The sequence below is a fragment of the Pagrus pagrus genome, assembly GCF_965226575.1.
Source record: "Pagrus pagrus genome assembly, chromosome: 10".
Classification (NCBI taxonomy): domain Eukaryota; kingdom Metazoa; phylum Chordata; class Actinopteri; order Spariformes; family Sparidae; genus Pagrus; species Pagrus pagrus.
Window position 1 is genome coordinate 31,081,959 of NC_140194.1, and position 20,357 is coordinate 31,102,315.

Sequence of the window (20,357 nt, forward strand, 5' to 3'; positions counted from 1 at the left end):
ATTTTCTATTATTTATTTAGCAATGCAACACAAGACAGGTGTGTTGTTCCATTGGGTAATGCTTGTGTTGTTTAGTTTTCTTGGCTATAGTCAGGGCTATGAGTAGTAGTTTAGTGTTTGATTTGTTCGGATTAGTTAGGTTAGAGTGAGGGGTATAAAGCGATATGGCCGCCCAGAAGACAAAGTGATTCTGGGATTTTTTTTTTTTTCCAAAATTGTTCGGGTGTGCAGTGACAGAAGGGATGGATGCAACTATCAGGGTTGTTTTGGGTGCAGTTAGCACAATTTTCCGGTATGAATCCCATTTAAAATGTTTTCTGTCCAGTGAGTTGAATTTTTCTTTGAGTATCTTGTACTAGTTGTAGATTTGCGGTTTTTGTCATTAAGTAAACGTTTTGGCAAATTTGGTTCCAGAAGTCAGTCATTTGAAGTCAGTCATTTGATTTGTATTCCAGAAATTGTTTGCTCCCAATGCCATAGTCCTGGACCAGGTTGTGGAATGAAACCAGTGTATTATTCTGAAAGATGTGTTGAAAGTGTATGATTCCCTTCTCTGAGCATGTGCAGAAGTGAACTGGTTTCTTGTTGATTAGAAGGTCAGGGTTGTTCCACATAGGAGTTAACTTTGATGGTGCCAAAGTGGAGGTCATGACTTTGACTTTGACACCAGGTTGTTGGAGTTGCTGATATTGTTTTAAAACAAGGATGAGATTTAATGGCATGGCTGAGAAATGGTAAGCGTGAGATCAAAATGTTGTCACAAATGCCTGTTCAATATCTAACCAAGTGTTTTCTGATTGGTGGTTGTGGATCCATTTGAATATGTATTGAAATTGGTTTGCCGGGGAATAATGATAGAAATGTGGTGCTGCGAGTCTTCCTTATGTTTTTGTTTTTTGTAGAGTTGTTAGTTTGATTCTTGGTGTTTTGTTTTTCCAGTAGAATTTGGAGATTATTGAGATTTGAACCAGGAAAGGGTGGGCTGAGTTGGAATCATTGTGAAAAGTTAGTTTATTTTAGGGAGTATTATCATTTTAACTGTCGCCATTCTGCCCATATGGGGAGTGGAAGGTTCATCCATCAGAGGAGGTTATCAGTTATTGTTTTAAGAAGTAGGGTGAAGTTGAGACTGAAGAACTCTGACAGCCTGGGGGAGATGTTAATGCCCAAATATGTGATGTGTCCAGAAGGGGATAGGTGGTGCTTGGGCTGCCACATCACAGCTGTTATGCAGTGGAAGGACGGAAGATTTATGCCAGTATATAGAGAAATTAGAGATGTTTGAGTAGATGTCTTGTAGTGATGAGTGAGGGTTTTGAAGGAAGAGCAATATGTCATCCACATAAAGACTAATTTTATGATGTGTATTGGGTGTCTGGATTCCTTTTGATGCAGGTGTTCTGACGAATGACTGCAGCTAGTGATTCGATGGAAATGGTGAAGAGGAAGGGAGAGAGTACGCATCCTTGCCTCTTCCCCTTGTGCAGAGTGAAGCGTTGGGATTTTAGCCCATTGGTGATTACAGTGGCTGAAGGTGCAGTGTATAGATTTTTTAGCCATTCAATAAATGATTACCCAAAGCAAAATATTTGCATTGTCTATATAAGAAATGACCAGTGTACTCTGTTGAAGGCTTTTTCTGAATCTAATGAGAGGATAATGGTTTCTGTTTGTTGTAGCGATGAATAATCCATTAAATTAAAAAGCCAAGTGAATCACTGGATGAATGTCTTCCTTTGATGAAGCTGGTTTGGTCTGGGTGGATTATGGATGAAATTATTTTCTATTCTGTGAGCGAGTGTTTTGGTGATGATTTTAATGTCCACATGTTCATGTCTGCTGGCATTCTTGAAATTTGTTTTATTTTAGTGGAAAGACTGTTGAATAGTGGAGCTAAAATCAACCAGAAGTATTAATAGAACTCAGCAGGGCAGCCATCTGGTCCTGGTGCTTTATTGTTGGGCATGAGCTTGAGGGCATTGGAAAGTTTGATCTATGTTATTAGTGATTCAATCATGTCAATTTGTTCCTTACTAAGCTGCGATAAATTAACTTCAGTCAGGAACACTTTCGTCATAGGTTTAACATTTGATTGCAACAAAAGGAATACTTGTACATACTGTACTTCTTGGTGCTGATGGTTCTGCTCTTAAGATGCTCCCTGAATTGACCAAGCAGCATGCCAAACTAAAAGAGGGAGTGCTGTCACAATCTCATTCTGTGGTGGATTTCTGTGTTTTGGTGCTTGGTTTTGCTTTTCAGTTTTGCTTGCAGAGGTGCACTGTGAGGCTGGGTGGAGTTTGCTGTTTCTGGAGTGATTACACACACGCACCTGCAGCAGGTTGGCAATCAGCGCCTGCTGATAAGCCCTGATCTCCATGCTACCTGGTGCCAGATGATTTCATCAACCAGATGTGTGACCGTTGGTGTGCCCATCTACCAGTGAATCCGCTTCTGCAGCACAAAGCCTGCCCTGCGTTCACCTGAGCGTCTACCCACCACGCAGCAGTGCCACCGTGAGCTACCTCTCCTTCCCCCTCCACCTCTCGGACCCAGACTTAAGCCTTCACAGCTTCTACCCTCACCTGCTGAAACCTTGTTTAAATACAGTAAATTGCCTTGCACTCCTGATCCAGCCTCCTGTCCGCTTTTGGGTTCTACAAGTTTCCACTCAGTGTAACAAGCGCAATGCCAAGCAAGCATAATGCCCATGCTAAGCATCAGCCTATGTTAGAACATCTGTGTGTGGCAGCAAGCCTGCTGTAGACCTCAAAAGCATTATTATGTTTTAAATTTGTATTACAATTACTTAGAGATGTGAGCATACATCATGTGAGTGGTTGTTCTGTGATTATGTGAAGTTCCCTGTGGAGCAGCAAGCGTGCTGCAGATCTTATGTAGCGAGGTGGATGCTAGGGATGAGTTTTGCCGAACATTGCCACCTGGGGAATTCGCCCCAGGAAGTAGTTACTGCTATAAAATATCTATAATATATATAATATAAAAATCCTTTTATTATACAATTTTGTTTAAGTTTCAAGATTACCAGGCCGTCTCACATTAATAAACACTGGGCCAAAAGGGGGGATGGATGGACAGGGCTGGGCTTGCCACGGTAGCCCGAAACCAAAGAGGAGGGAGAAACAAACAAATAATATCACCCGTGACACTGCACACACGCCTGAGAAGTGAAGAACCCGCCACCAGGGATTGGGTTGCCGCTCTGGGCTCACAGCACCTGTCCACAAGGAGAGAGGGAGAATTAAAATGGCCTCACAGTCTGACTGGTATCTCTCTCACGCACGCACACGCACCCAGGCACACATACACACACACACAAACACACACCAAAGAGAGCCCAGGAATTTTAGGGCACTGATAATAGCTCTGTGAGGGGGGTGCTGGACCCAAACTTAACCCAGAAAGAAGAGAGAAAAAGAGAGAAAAAAAGAAGTCAACAAGAATACATTTTTAAATGGGACTAAAATAGCTGTGTAAGGTCAGCAGCAGACAAACAATGGAGCCAATCAAAACAGCAGCATCGTCCAGGGAGCCGTGGCAATGAATTAATACTTATATGGACCTCACCGGCACAGCGTCACAGCAGACCAGGTAGCAGAGTTACTGCACGGCTTCTGCCTGATCCAAACACGAGGAGGCACAATTCACACCGAGGAGGGCTTCCAGCGGGGCAACTCGGCCCCACTGCGACAGCAGTCTGCCACACTGTTGTGCTACAGGAAGAAACGTGCGCCAAGATGATCCACCACGCCACACAGGGCTCCACCACACTCAGACACGCAACAAAGGCACAAACACCTGCACTGGCTCTGCCACGCCGGGCCACAGCCACCACGGAGGACGAGCGGAACCGGAAAGGAAGAGAGGGCTCGCAGGTGTGACCAGACCAGTATAAATAAAGTGCGCAGCGTTGCCCATCAATCAGTGCATCAATCCACACCTAATGTGGACGGAGCAAGGAAGAGGGGGACGGGATGGAAACGAAAAGACCGTCCTGCCACACTTAAAAAGCATTATCTTAGAGATGTGAGCATGCATCATGTGAGTGGCTGTTCTGTGATTATGTGAAGTATCCATGTGGAGCAGCATGCCTGCTGCAGATCTCAGAAAGCATTACCTTAATATAGATGCAAGTATGCATCCTGTGAGAGGCCATTTTATGATTTGTATGAATTATCCTTGTCGAGCAGCAAGCCTGCTACAGATCTCAAAGCATTACCTTAATATAGATGCAAGCATGCATCCTGTGAGAGGCCATTCTACGATTATGTGAATTATCAGTGTGTAGAAGCAAGCCTACCTCCTCAGAGAGCATTATCTGGTAGGTGGTTGATTACATAAGTACTCACACCCTTAAAATTTACTGCCCGTCCTCGCAAACTGTGTGACCGTGCAAGAAGGAGACTAGTGAGGGAGGCCACCAAGACACCTATGACTACTCTGAAGGAGTTTAAAGCTTCAGCTGAGATGGGAGAGACTCTCCATACAACTGTTGCCTGGGCACTTCACCAGTCAAACCTTTATGGAAGAGTGGCAAAGAGAAAGTCACTGTCGAAGAAAGCTCATTAAATCTCAACTAGAGTTCACCCAAAGGCATGTGGGAGACTCCAAGGTCAACTGGAAGAAGGTTCTTTGGTCTGATGCAGGGTTGGAATTTTGTCATTTTAGGGGCAAAGCCACTTTTTTTTTTTAGGGGCACCAAGGCCATTGAGTAAAATTCGATGGTTTTACCTTTTAGATTGATACCATAAAATCCTAATTTATAATAAGACATGGATTATGTAATAAAAAATGTTTTAATACCAAGTTCAAGTTAATGTTACATTAGAAAACCGTTTTTTTAAAGTACATCTTACAAAGGAATTCCTACTTGAAAGCAATAAAACATATTATGTATTAAATCTTATATAAATATACCAATATCAAGTTCATAGTACATTGAAAAATATTTTTTTTCAAATGACATCTTACAAAAGAATTAGAAACAGAGTGTGTGTGTGTTGTGTGTTCACAGAAAACACAAAGGAAAGATATTTGCATGTTTTGTAGATCTAAAAAAGGCTTTTGACACAATTTGGCACAACTGGTTATTTTTACAATATGGAATTGGGGGTAAAATGTATGATCTAATCAAATCCAAATATTCTGACAACCAGTGCTGTGTTAAAATTGGAAACAAAAGAACAAAGTTCTTCAAACAAGGAAAAGGAGTGCATCAGGGCTGCAACCTGTCTCCCACTCTGTTCAACATCTATATCAATAAATTGGCCACTCTTCTTGAACAGTCCTCAAGCCCAGGATTACATCTACAAGGCAAAGAAATCAAATTCCTCATGTATGCAGATGACCTGGTTCTACTGTCCCCAACAGAACAGGGCCTACAGCAGAACCTCTCTCTGCTGGAGATGTTCTGTCAAAACTGGGCGGTAGATATCAACCTTGACAAAACCAAAGAAATGGTATTCCAGAAAAAGGCCAGGTTACAGGAATCCAAACATGTTTTCAGGGCAAGAGTGACCACACTTCAGCATACATGGAATATAATTATCTGGGCATCATCATCAGTTCATCAGGCAGCCTTGACAAAGCAATAAATTCCCTCACAGAAAAGGCACGCAGGGCCGACACTATATATATTCAATCCTCCAGTTACAATTTGGCTAAAACTATTTAACAGTGTAATAAAACCCATCCTAATGTATGTAAGTGAAGTGTGGGGCCCTCCAATGACCCAGAGGCACACCTCATGGGACACAACACCCACAGAGAAACTCAACCTTCAATTCTGCAAGGAAATCCTCAAGGTCCACAGAAACTGTCCAAACCATGCATGTAGAGCAGAGCTGGGGCACTTCCCTCTCCCTCTACACATGATCAAAAGGTCAACTAAGTTCCAGGTTCACTTAGCACAAGCTGATCCTGATTCCTATCACCACAGAGCCTTTCTCAGTAACAGCCTCTGTCCAGAGACAGACCCTCTGAGAAACACCAGGGAAACCTGCCACCTCAAAATCCAAGACCTCCAAACTCTCTCCAGAACTCACCTGCTATCTATAGACACCTCTGCTAGTTTGTGTGTGTGAGGCTGCTGTGTGTGTGTGTGTATAAACTGAACACTGCCTCTGATTGGCTTACGAACTCTTACTCTACTTTAGCCAATCATCATCACTTATGCGGTTGTCTTGCCCCTCCCACCTCCCTCACCAAAGAAAAAAAAAAACAGCTTTGCAGCTCCTGTGGCTGAGAGCCAAGTCGGATAACAACAGCTTCAATGAGTACCTTCAGTTTATAACGCACCACATTTAATTGTCGGTAACGGTAACAGCGTTGTAACGATGGAAATAGTAATTAGTTAGATTACCCATTACTGAAAAAAATAACGCCATTAGTAAAGCCGTTTATTTTAACGCCGTTATTCCCATCACTGGTTACTTGTAGTTACAGTAGGTACTACTTCGTTGTGGCCGAGTTCACGTGAGAATCACGCACCTTTTTAGTGGAGGATCAATTGTGTTTTCATGAGAAGCGGCAATGTGCCCAAACAACCACCAGGTGGCATCTGTGAGCAGGAGGACGACAACATGCAGCAGCAGGGAGCAGTGACCATGAACGGGAATGGACAGAGTTGCCTGATTTATGTTAATGTTCGTTGTTGCTTAAATACAAGAATGTAGCTAATAATACCTCACCCACTCCACACCTCATTCCAACTCCTTCCTTCAGCCTGTCGCTACAGGGTCCCTCTAGCAAGGACAAACTTAGTGAAAAAAATCATTCATCCGCCATCATCATCATCAACAACTCACTATGAAGCCTTCTAAATGTCTTTTAAGGTCTTATTTCTTTGTATTTTGTATTTATCGGTGATATTCCCATTTTATGTTTATCTGTTTTCGTTTTGCTTTTATGTTTAACTGTGGTCTTTTTTTGTGCACACGTCAAAGACCCTAAAGACATCTGAGGTTGTGATTTTGCTCGCTCGCCGCAGCCACGGCTAATAAGCGGAGGCAGAAACAATTACGCACAGCCTACAGAAGTTTCAACGTCCATATAAGCATTTAAGAAATGATTCTTATCAGTTCCATAATTCAGAGAGGATTTTTACTCAACGAAAAAATGTATAAAGATCAGCTTTTAGGTTGAAGACACGACAGCAGCATGTATGTCCAGACGCTGATGTGTGTCAGCTGGGGCAGCGGGTCGGTGATCCATAAGACACATGAGAGCATTATGACTGATGTATAGCTCCCCTGGTAGAGCAGCTCCCTCAGTAAGCAGAATAATCCGCTAGTATGAGTTCGAGTCTCACTATAGGCAGTAGGCCTACCTTTAGTTAATGTGTTTTCTTTTCTCATCAGCAAATGAGCATTAATTCTCCGCCGGGCCGCGGCACCAGCTTTCCTGCTTGTGTACATAAAATACATTCAATTCTGACACCACAACTGTAGCGTACCGAATATCAATAGATGATAACCAGAAAAAAAACGTTCTATTCATCTGATTCACCAGCTTCATAGCCGTCGGAACTATTTTCTGAGGGGGGGGGCGGGGGAAGCACGCACTTTTATCAATGATTAAGGATTTGATTTGAAGTTATTTTATAATGGCGTGCAGTTATAAGAGAACTAGATGGATGAACACGGCATCTTTATTGTTAAGAAAATGAAACTTTGATCACTAAATCAGGCCATTTAAGGAACATAACAGCATTGGCGGCGTTTCCCAGATTCGATCGTTCTTCAGGACTTAAGAAGGCTCTTAAAAAGGGTTCGGCTAAGATGCGGGTGTTTCCCAGACGCGTTCTTAACTACCTTAAGAACCTTAAGATCAAGCAAAAGAAGCTTCTTTAGAAGCTCTTAGTGGGAGCTGTCCAGCGCGGTGCTGCTGAAACTGAATCAAGCGATGCCAGGCAAATCGATCACCCACCTCTTTATCAGCGCATAAGTCACACACAGCGCCCCGTGCCCCCCCCCCCCCCCCCCCCCGGTGCAATTAGGCTACGCATTTATCGTGTGTGTGTGTGTGTGTGTGGGCGGGGTGTGGGTGTGGGTGTGTTGACGGCCGCGTCATGTTTTCTACCGATCCAGCACGGATCCACCAGGGAGGGATTGTGGATTGGAATGAGGGTGCTATCCATGGCATGGCGCAGGAGAATCGGTGTCACAGCTGCCACACTCCGTGACACCGATGCCTTGCTGAGGCCAGTGCCATCCCCCACCACCTCCAGGAAGCTCCCCACTGCGTAAAAACGCAGCGCAGCCAGGAGCTGCACCTCCGGGCTGAGGGCAAAATTGCAGCGGGTTGCTCTCTGGATGTGTGGAGACACCAGAGTGATCAGCCGCTGGATCTCCGCACGGGGCAGCCGGTACTTTGCCTGGACAGCCCGGTCTGACAGCACGTCCAGTGGGGAGAAGTGCTGACGCACGTATGCATTTATGTAAACCGTCTGGCTTCGCGCACGGCGACGCTGTTGGTTCGCAGCGAGAATGTGCTGTATTGTAGCCATGGTTTATCACACGCGCGGACTTTGGCAACGCATTTATATAGAGTAGCAGGTGAAGCCTCTCTGGATGAGGTTCAGCTGAGTTTAATTACATCTGTTCCCTTGATATCTGTGAAATGTCACAGGGTTGTTGTATTTTTATGTGTAGTACTATAAACTCATATGCAGATGTGTGTGGAAAACTTAAACGTGTAATTCAATAGAAGTTTTTTTTTTCCTTCTATTAACCTATGTTTCTTGCGCCATACACAAAATAATGATGTTATAATACGTGTACAATCACAAGAATCATTTAACAATAACTGATCAATACTCACATCAGTATGAATCATCAGTCCATCTGGGCTCTCACCAAAATGAGCCATAACAAGCTTAACTACCTGGAGAGTCAAATCCCCATCCAAACCCTGAGCAACAAGAGCTTGGACATCACGGTGGTTTGATTTGGTCCTGAAGTACCCCACAACTGCTCGTCCACATTCCTCCATGGAAAGCTCCAAAACCTGCAGGACTTTGATATCCGTCAGCAGCTCAAAATGAGCATAGATGCCCCTCTGAGTAAAAAGGTATGGCCATTTCATCCTTAGATCCTCAATGGAGGATGCTGGCATTTGATTTATGTGGGTACGCTGAAGGCTGTATGTAGTCTCCATGAGATGTATCACCTCCGTCCTCTGTCCTCCATTCAAGCCCTCCTGCTTGTAAATGTTTTCCATTCGGTACCGTTTCTCTTCCAAAGTGTCAGCAGTCTCCCCTGACGGGGTCTCTGACTGGAATCGTGTGCAGCCATAGGAATCATTCGGTCCACGCTGAGGTCTTGTTCCCTCATGGCATCCCATCGAGCGCTGCCGATTCAGCCCCCCCCCCCCGTTGATATTCTCAATGCGAGTTTTTACCTGTTGAAGCAGTGAGGTAAAGCCTCCAGCAATGACGATTCATTTTTTTATCATGTCAGTGAAACTCTTTGGGTATTGCCTAACAATGTTCTGGCAAATTGTGCGGCACTGGGAGCGAGTGGGGTTGGTGTTGTGTTTTCTAATTTCATCCACTAGGACTCGGATCATCTGGCGCCGCCACTTGGAAGAAGGTCTTCCACCATTTGTAATGGCTGAAACTACTTCTTGGGGCATTTTGTCCCATGGTACCTGAAATACATCAGGCCATATTACGTCTTGTGGAGGTACACCGCTGGCACCATTTGGTAGTGGGTGTGGTGATAAGCTGGAGCAGGAGGGGGAGCTGGTGAGTGAGGACGAAATGGATGAGAATGAGGAGTTAGAAGTTGAAGCAGTTGAATCTGATGAATCATCGTGGATGGCTTGGAGATCCAAAGTGATGGTCTCGGTTTCTGAAACAACAAAGACATCCATTTTGCTCATTTTCCAGTTTTATATATTTCTATTCTTAGTTATATATACACACATACACATACACACACATATATATGACAAAGACAAGGAAACATTATTAGCATGCACCTTATGCAGCAATGATTATACTGAATGAAAATAAAATGTGCATATCAATCTATGGCTTGGTAATTATTAATTATCTAATTTGAAGGCCTCCAGTAATTTTCTCTGCTGTATAACATGTAGCAAGCCTTTGAGGTCCTCCTGTTGGACGTATTTCAGGTCATCCACAGACTCGACACCAGAAGTCTGAAGTGTGGAAACTATCCCTAATTGTGTTTCCACAGAGAGACTGGGCAAAGTGTTAAGGAGAATCCTTTTGATACTCTCTTCCAGTGAAGACATCCTTCTAAAAGGTTGGGATAGAATGATGAAGAATTAGGAGTGACATTCCCCAAACAGTGTATTCTGTCAATGGATAATAGTCAAGTAGGTTCTCATGAGCAACACAGCAGTACTCTGTCTTCAGTCGTGTAATGTAATAAACAACAAATTCTGGCAGACGCACAGCTTGATACTGTTCAGTGATGAAAAAAACACAAGAACTCTTATGAATAAGAGCCTGTTTAATTTTCCCCACAATAAGGCCATTGTTATTATGAGCTATCACAACAAACATTTTGCTCCTGTGCTCAGTCCCCTTTACTGACACATCATGGGTAACTAGAGTGTTCAGAGGATCAAAGTTGTATTGTGCCACTAATTGTCTGATGTTATCATTGTGGTCTTCCAAGACAAACTCTGTGCATCTTTCCACCACAACATCTGGTGGGAAACGGGGGCCAGCACCTAGAAGAGCTCAGGCAAATGGGCTTTGGCTCAACATAATGGGGGATAGTCTTGAAGACAGTTTTCCTCCTCTGGTCAGTTTTCAGTGTTTGGGTATTGCATTTTCTGAATAGATCTTCACATTTAAGGGTATCAATTACATTCTCTATGTCAGTTTCTGCAAGACCAAGATTTATAAGCTTTTCTTTGAGTTTGAAAAGCAGGTCTGACTGACTAATGTCATGCATCTGTTGATAGTCCTCTATGATAGTCTGAATCACAGAGGCTGGAAGGAGAAATTTGGCTTGCAACTTGAGATAAAACATTGCTAAATTTCTGAAGAACTGATTTTCTTCCACAGCCTCTGGGCAGACCTCTGTTTGTTCACAACTCAACTGACCTGGCTCATCAATCTGCATATCACTGTCTTTATCGATATCTCGGGAACTGGATGGATTCACAATGCAGTCCATCAAACCCTCTTCGGAGGACTTTTTATCTTTCCTTGAAATATGTGATGTGAATGAAGACTGGACTTTAAATCTTTTGTCACAGTTTCTGAAAGGGCATGCAACCTCTTTCCCCTCTCTGATATGCATTTTCAAATGTGAGAAAAAGTTCTGAGCATTGTCACATTTAGTACTGCACAAGCCAACATGACAAGTTAAATCAATGAAACCATACAGTGTAGACCTAGACTGGCCACGACAGTGGCGGTAGCTGTGAGATTTAAATGTTCTGAACTTTTGGAAAGTTCTATGACATCCAGGAAAAACACACTTAAAAGAAGCATTGGTTGTGCAACTGTGGGTCTGCATGTGCCTCACATATGTTAACATATCAGTGCATGTCTTAGCACACATGTCACACAATTTCATCTTGCTTTAGTTAAATATCTGTCTTTGACACCAAAAATGTATTTTCAGCTTTAGTGTGATAAAAGAATAACTTCTGGCATTTAAGAAAAACAAAGTAGGCTGCTGTATGTTAGCCAAACACAGCAATACTTGGCTAATATGACAATATCAGGCAGTTTAAATGTGCAGACTTGCCTATATGATGAAATGATTCAGCAAAGTTAAGGAAGCTGATTTTTCTTCTTCTTCAATTTCACTGATTGAGAAAGACAGACATTACTACAATGGAGTACATAATAAATGTGTTTGATATGTTTTTAATGTTGCTGCCTCATTGTACACAGTGTGGCCTGGGCCAGGCCTGGGCCTGTCCTGGACCAGCCCTAACTATAAGCTCTATCGAAGAGGAAGGTCTTAAGTCTACTCTTAAAGGTAGAGAGGGTGTCCGCCTCCCGGACCAAAACAGGAAGATGGTTCCACAGAAGAGGAGCTTGATAGCTGAAGGCTCTGGCTCCCATTCAGTTATGCTGGTAAACAGTTCTAAAAAACACAGTTCTAAGAGCACAATAAACACAACACAAGTTGACCCAACAAAATCTGATTTATTTACATAAATTTATATAAAATCTGTCATTTTCCAAGACTCCCTGGAAGAAGAGGTCCTGTATCTGTATAACTCTTCTCATCTGTATAACTCTTCTTGTCTGTATAACTCTTCTTATCTATATCTGGACAACTCCTGGATAAAATAAAGGATAAATAAGGCTGCAGCCACTTTCAAGAGCTGAGAGAAAGATTGAGGGGGTCGGTTTTTTTTAAAGCCTGCTGATGTCATCAGTGTCTGTGTAAGAAACTACCCATTCATTTGCATTGTAGTGGAGGAGACCAGAGATGGAATGTGGAGTCAGAAATATATTTGTCAAACATTATTTGTTCCACCATTTCAATCATTTCTTTTTAGATGTGAATCTAAAATGCGAAGAATGTGAAGTCTGAAAATATATCTGTTCAATTTTGAATAATTTAGGGTATTTTTATTGGGGGGGACACCCATGGATGTTAGCACATGTCTCCACTGCTTGACAGAAAAATACTGTTTTATGCTGTTAAATTTCAGTTTCTTATTGTTAACTGAGCATTAACTGTTAATTTACATGTAAGCATGAATATTTAACAGTATTTTACAATTATTTTAAAATACAGTAAGATGCTGTTGTAATCCACCGTAAATTTACAGCAATTCATTACAGATACTTTTTTATGCTGTAAATTACAGTTATCTACTGTAATTGTTAAATGACTGAGTTAACTGTTAATTTACATGTGAGGGATGAATATTTAACAGTATTTTACAATTGTTATAAAATACAACAAGTAAAACGAAATAAACCAAATGTAACCCTTGCTGCCTTGCCACACTTCCATCAGTTGCTGCTTTCCCTCAGTCACTTCCTGTTTTCCTTCCACCACTTGCTGCTTTCCTTCCATCAATTGCTGCTTTCCTTCCTTTACTTGCTGCTTTCCTTCATTCACTTGCTGCGCCCCCTCCACCACTTACTGCATTCCTTCCATCACTTGCAGTTTTCCCTTCATCACTTGCTATTTCCTTTCATCACATGCTGTTTTCCTTCTGAAGTGAACCTCCGTGAAGGTTGTGAACGCAACCCAGGTCGTCCAGCAAGGCTCCTCCCTTAGCCCCTCCCCCTGCCCAGGTGCAGTATAAAAGGCCTCAGCTGGCTCGGTTCAGCCTATTGCTGGTCCCTGGTGGTGGTTGCCTGCTGAAGGTGGTGAGTAGGGTCCCCATTTTTCTTTCTGGTTGATTTAAAGTTGTTTTTTTCCCCTCCACTAACATGTGCCTTTTTGTGTTTTAGTTTTCTGTTATAGTCCTTAGAGTTTTAGTATTGTTATAGCTGGCTTTTTAAATCTTTTCTGTTGAATAAAAATATTCGCTTTATTTATCTACTGTCTCTGCGTCACCAGTCTCAAACCTGTGCCCTTATATATTGATTTGCATCATCCTGGTTTATTTTGGTTTTATATCCTGGGGTCCCCAGGTGGCGTTGTTGATCCCTAAGTTAGTTTCCTTCCCCTCTTAGTTATCTTTATTTCTCCCCCCTTATTTAACTTTAAAAACTCCACTCCTTGCCACACTTCCATCACTTGCTGCTTAACCCCTAGATTCCACCAGATACATGTCCGGTCCGGCTCCACTCCGTCATGGCTCCACCACGTCAGCGGACCTGATAGGTTTCACTCTAGTCTATGTGTTAACTTCCACTGGCTCCGCTGCATTGTGTATGTGCTCCACCCCTGCTCCGGCAGTCCGGACCCTGCCGGAGCAGATACGCAGGGCTTCTGTGAGCACGACGCAGCAATTCAGCCGAATTCAGCACAGAGCAGACAGGATGTCAGACACCAAAACAACAACCTAACATCCAGTTAATTTTCATAATTGTAGTGCGCATGTGCCACTGTGCATGCAGCCTATTGCAGTCGCTCCCGTTTGTTTTAATAATGAAGCATAGCGCAAATTCATGCAGGACACGGAAGTCATAAGCCCCAGCTGTAGTCAGCTGACAGCCAGCTGATTGGCTCAGCATCAGTCACTGACCGATCATATCCATTCAGGCGGTCTATTTAAATCTAAGATGTCATACACTGATCTCTCCTTCAACACTGCTGCACTCACAACATTGCTGCCGGCAAACCTGCCACCACCACCCCAGCCTCCACCTGCTTAGTCTGAGTCTAAAATGGCTTCTAAGTTATCTAGTGCTTCAATCTACTCCTGCAGGGGGCATTCATTGCACTCCCTGGAGTGACTTAGCATGCTGCTCGTCAAATCCAGGGAGCTTTTGGAGCGGAACCTTCAGCGCCAAGCCTAACTGTATTCCGATTGTTGCAATAAATGGTTTTAATCAATGACGAGAGTGTTCCTGAATGAACTTTATTAAATAAGAAGCTAAAAAGTAGCATATTTTGACTTTTTGTATTAGCTCTTAAGCCATGCCCACTCCAAACATGTTATGCAATTTCCCCTCGGGGATCAAAGTATTTCTGATTCTGATAATAAAACACTCCGTGTTGACGCCAGCACAAAAATCTCAAGACAAATCCAAACTTCTAATCCTTCCATTGGGAACACTTGTTAGGGCCTGAGCGCTTGTCAGCACGAGGACCTACTGTATCTGTAAGCATTAACATGGAAAAGTGGATTGGCTTGCTTTATGCAATTTTTTTTTTTATTGAAAAACAACATTGGTAAACAGGGCCATACAAAATAAAATTATAAAGTGCACATGTCAGGTAAACTAGGACTCAGCCTATAGTGCAGTTAAACCATGGCTTAATACTTTCTTTTTCTCAAGTTTGCTTTGAACATAGCAGTTCATTCACCATCAGAGTGATCAGCGCGTCAGATTCGCCTGGCTATGACGAGGGGGGCGGAAAATTCGCATCAGCTGTGTGCTTTGCCATCAAGTGGTATTTCAGACTGGACGTGCTACGATGATAGCTCAGTTCGCAACGATAAAAGACACAGATCACTTTTGTCTTGTCAAGGAGCCATTTGGCAACTGTTTAAAAGTAAACTTTCCATTCAGAATCTTATTGGCATCCATATCGGCGTCTCGGGCTCGCCATCCATTCAAAACGTAACGTGCCTACTACTCTTTGGCCGGCTCGCAAGCCCAAACGGCGTGCCTGTTATTTTGCTTCCGGTCTAGCTAGATCCGGTGTGGTTTTGTAGTTTTTCTAACGTTACTAGTTGTTGCAACAGCGTGTGAAAAAAACTACAGTTTGCTAGGCCAAAAAGAACGTTAACAAAAAACAAAATACAACAAAATAGAAAACACAACAACAAATTAATAAACACAACAACAAAACAGAAAACACAACAAATTACTAAACACAACAACAAAACAGAAAACACAACAACACATTACCAAACACAACAACAAAACAGAAAACACAACAACAAATTACTAGAAACAACAAAACAGAAAACACAACAGCAAATCAGAAAATACAACAACAAAACAGAAAACACAACGACATTAACCAAACTGGAAAAGGTAGGTACCCTCGGGTGACGTGAATCGTCGCTGATTGGACTGGTCCGTCCTTTGAACCAGAAGGACAACACCGCTAAACAAACGGAAACAAAGGAACAAGCCGCGATGTATTGCCAAAATTGTGGCAAAGAGTTTGAAGAAAAACCGAACTTCTGCAGTGAATGTGGGAAAAGGCTGCAAGAAGACGTTGACGACACTCACACGCGACCTTCAAGTAAGTTAACGGATGTAACGTGTCACGGCCCTAGAGGGGTGCCCGTGTTGCTGTTCCCTCATGGAGGTTTAGAGTTCCACCAGGGTACTAGATGTCTCTCTGTTGTTCTAGTTACAGGCCGAGTCCAGAGAGGAAGCAGAGCTGGCTGCTTATTGGGTTGCACCAAGGGCCCGGTGTAGCCTAACTGTTTAAATCTGAGGAGCTGCCAGTCTTCTCCTTCTCTCTACCCTGATGCCTGCATCCTGCTTTGTGCCTGCCTGATCGCAGGCCAGAAGCTGGCTGGGGCTTCATGACTATTTGTATTATGCCTCATTTTCCTTAGTTTGTAGATCTACAATTTTGTACATATTCTATTTTGTAAATAAATTATTCATTGTTATTCCGCAACCCCTCATGTGTCCTCCTATCTTGTCCAGTTCATGAGCCAGACTGTGACAAACGTTAATGTAATGTTTTTGTTAGGCTACTTTTGGATGGTGTAACGTTAGCTTACCAGAGCAAGTTAGGTAACTTACGTCAGTTTCCAGATCTTACTCGGCAATTCCTCTACGGAAGCTGCAGTATACATAAACATACAAATTTATTATGGTTACATAATGCTCGAGTTGTTAAAGGAACGGTCTGTGTTGGTGCGTGTAAATTAAGGACGTGATAAGAGTATCTTGGGTGGTCAGTAACGTTAGAGTGCACGTTTTACAGTAGGCAGTGGAACTGAAGACAGGTGAAACAACTTCAGGCTTTAGTTTAGAAATTTGCAGGCCAGAAGGAAAAGATTGTGTGTTGTTTTTAGATTTGTTTACTTTCTTGCTTCCGTTTTTTTGTGTCCCCAAAACTGCACCCCTATTTTGCAAAAGATAATGTGTTGTCTAAATGTGATTCTTGTATGCTGTAAAACATTAGGCTACTGCTGTATTTATGTTTCTGTATAATATAACATATTTTTTCTTTGCTTCCATGTAGAATCACAGACTATTCAAACCCCTACTCTAGGGACCTTTCTGGAGTACAGAAAGAGAAAAGCAGAGGAGAGGCAAAAGTTTTCTTGTGGGAAAATGAAGGCAAAGAAAATATGTAAAGTCCAGGTAAGTTGGTTATGGCTCAGAGTGAGAATGAACTGTTAACTAGTCAGTTTTATGGTGACCAATATATTTTTGCCTGTACTAATGGGCTTCTGTGCAACGACTATATTACTCAGATAATGACACTGTCCTCTTTTCACTTTTGTACATACTTGCTAGTTTCTGGTCATGATGAATATGTAACTGTGATATGTAATTAATCTAATTAATTAATCTAAACAATAGTCTCCTCTCTGATCTTCTTCATTTCATTCAGAAAATTGCCAAAGGCGGAAATGACGTGACATGACTGAGGCAGACCGGACAGCTTATGAAGACCAAGGCGATTAGGGCTACACACCACTTAGTCTTTTGTCAACATTACTCTGGGGAGGTTGGGGTTTTGGTGAACTGGAAAAAAACATGTATCCTTGTTTTATTTCATTTGTTTGTTTTATTATTGATTTGTTATTTTGGACAGTTACCTCTTTTCCAGGTTATTATATGCACATCATTTTAAGTTATAACCTGGCAGCAGGCACTTTTAAGTTTGAATATGTGCTGTTTTTGTTTATTTTATCAGTTGGTGTCATTTTTGAGGACAGAGAGATGTTGCTCTGAAAAATAAATTTCACTATGTGAAGCCAGATCTTTATTTTCTTGTCAGTTATCATGAATACTTTTTCTCTTTGTCAAAAAAGCAAACCTGGTGCTATGTCTATTCCCTAACAGTAGGTGGCCTCCAAGCCTCATGATTTGGCTCATTAGTTCCCTCCCGTCATTTGTTTGTGGGGGTCACGTTAGCCTAACGCAATTGTGGGGCTGCTGATGAACCCATTCTGTACTGACGGCACAAAGCCGTGAGTGCCTGTTAGACGATATTCAACACTAGAGTGACTATAGCACATCAATAGACTTGTTATTTTGGTTATGACGGGTGTACGATAATTTCCCTCAAAATACGATAATTTTATGTCTCTGGTACGATAATCCTACATTTCCCACCTGGCAACACTGGACGACATTAATCGTCGCTGATTGGACTGGTCCGTCCTTTGAACCGGAAGGACATGGTTTACATGTTTTTAAAAAATGAGTGCCGCCAGTGACGACGTACGCACTGCGATTAAAGAATATTTTGATGCAGGACATGGATATGACGTGATACTGGATATGCTGTCAACAATTCACAACATAAACATGAGTCTGCGTACGCTGAAGACGGTTTAAAAGAAGCAGGGCTGTACAGAAGACGCAACTATTCCCCACTCCCTGAGGTGAGGCGTGCCATCCTGGATGAGCTGGAAGGACCAGGGCAACTCTTCGGTTATCGGACTATGTGGCAAGATCTCCAACAGAAACAGAGGCTTCGCATTAAACGTGATGTCGTAATGAGGTTAGTGAAACAACTGAATCCACGAGGAATGGCTTTGAGAACACGCAGGAGGTTTACAAGACGCACGTATCACTCCATGGGTCCAAACTACATATGGCATGTAGATGGATATGATAAACTGAAACCATCTGGCCTGGCCCTCTCAGAATGTATAGATGGCTTTTCGAGAAAAATAATGTGGCTTGTTTGTGGACCAACAAACAATAATCCATCTATCATTGCTCACAATTATATTAATTGTGCCAAGAGTGTTGGTGTGGTTCCAATGAGATTGAGAACTGACCTTGGAACAGAAAATGGGACTATGGCAGCAATACAATGTACCCTCCGCCATGCGCATACAGACCACTATGCAGGCTCGTCTAGCCACAGTTATGGCTCATCAACAGCGAATCAGCGCATCGAGTCATGGTGGTCTTTTTTCAGAAGAGGGAGGTTGGTACATCTGTGTTTGATTGAAGAAAATACAGTGGAAGCTGTATAGTGATCACCTCTGTCTCTGTTAAACTTATCAGTGCTGATTATTAAAATATCCTTGTTTGTCATTGTGATTATTAATAGTGTTCTTCAACTGTTTAACTCTAAAGGAGACCACTTCAACACTAAGTGATAATAATGAACATAGGAAGCCATAGGAATGTAGCACCCTACCCCGGTGATTGAGAATACCTACTTATTTACAATGAACTGTGTGGAAATTATCACTCTGGGCGGGCTCTGGGTTCTTAACTTTAATGTTTTGTGGTGCCGTATTAACCTATGTATTGACCCTGGCAAGATGTACTTTATTTCACAAATAAGGTAAGTAACAATAATTGGTTGGTGCCTCCATTTAGTAGATTATGAAATAAGATATGAAAAATCAGACAGTCCGTCAGCAGGGCAGAGGAGAGCCGTTAGCATTGGGCTAATACAAGCTACAAAAGTAGCTAAGTTGGCTAACGTTACATATTTCATGAAAATAACAAATCCCCCCGAAGCAAAACAAATAATTACCTGTCCAACAGAAAGACAGCAACCTCTGCATCACTTCTGGAAGTGCTACTTTTGGCTGCATTTCCTCTGCCATTGTTGTCTCTTGCTAACTGTGCTAACTCTTCTTCTGCTGCTGCTTTATGGCTGTTGGCAAACAACCTTTAGGTGTGCATTACCGCCACCTTCAGACCTGGAGTGTGGATCTCCTGCTAACTCCATATGCAGTGTGCTGAAAATATCCGGCAACGATGACACGTGATGAGTGCGCGTAGGGAGGAGGGGGGGGACAGAGGGGGGTGCAGGCAGGATGAGACATGAAGGCATCTGATTGGTTCTTTCAACTCGGACCGAGAGGGAGGGATTGGTCAGAGTTTTTACAGGCCTGCAGCTGCCACAGAGGTCTGATTTATTTCGTTCCTTTTTCTGAACACATTATGTATGGACTACTCTCAGGGTGGGAAGACCATTTCACCCAGTATAACATAAAGTGTTTCTGAACAGGATTACCAACTATACCTTTAAACACAAAATATCACTTATCACAAACTTTTCAGTCCAATTCACAATACATCTCAATAAACACAAATTCAGCACCAAAAGAATGTGCACTGTTAATAAAGTCAAACAGTCTCAGAAATAAAAATGTTGCAGGCCTGAATCGGTGCTCGGGCACGGTGAGGTCTAAAAGTGGTGACCGCTTCGCTTTCTCAAGCAACATAAAATAAAACAACTGCATGTGCAACTGGGTTTTTGTACTCACTGTTCCTCTCCAGTTAGTGTGTGATGTGTATGAAGATGTCTGGATGGAGAAAGTTACAGGTGAAGATGAATGAGAATGGAACCGGGGGGACTCCACTACTGCTTCCTCGATACACGCTGCTCTCCCGATAGCCAATTGCTGTCGCTCAGAGGGGAAAAGGTCAAAGGAGGGCTTCCTGGTCCAGTCCTCTGACAACATACATTTACATCCTTTAATAATAAATAAAGTCTCTATGCACTTCCATGAACTCAGTCCGAATTCACATAACAGACAGTACACATGTAACAGAGTTTTGCTGTTGATTCCACTTACACAGTGAC

The 20,357-nt window shown here is 42.6% G+C and overlaps 1 long non-coding RNA gene across 1 annotated transcript; it reads left to right on the forward strand.

Moving 5' to 3' along the window:
• Nucleotides 1–16,432: 16,432 nt before the first annotated feature.
• Nucleotides 16,433–17,553, forward strand: LOC311264066. Its single transcript, XR_014623434.1, has 2 exons — nucleotides 16,433–16,930; nucleotides 17,184–17,553. It is a non-coding gene; the product is annotated as an uncharacterized lncRNA (long non-coding RNA).
• Nucleotides 17,554–20,357: the final 2,804 nt, after the last annotated feature.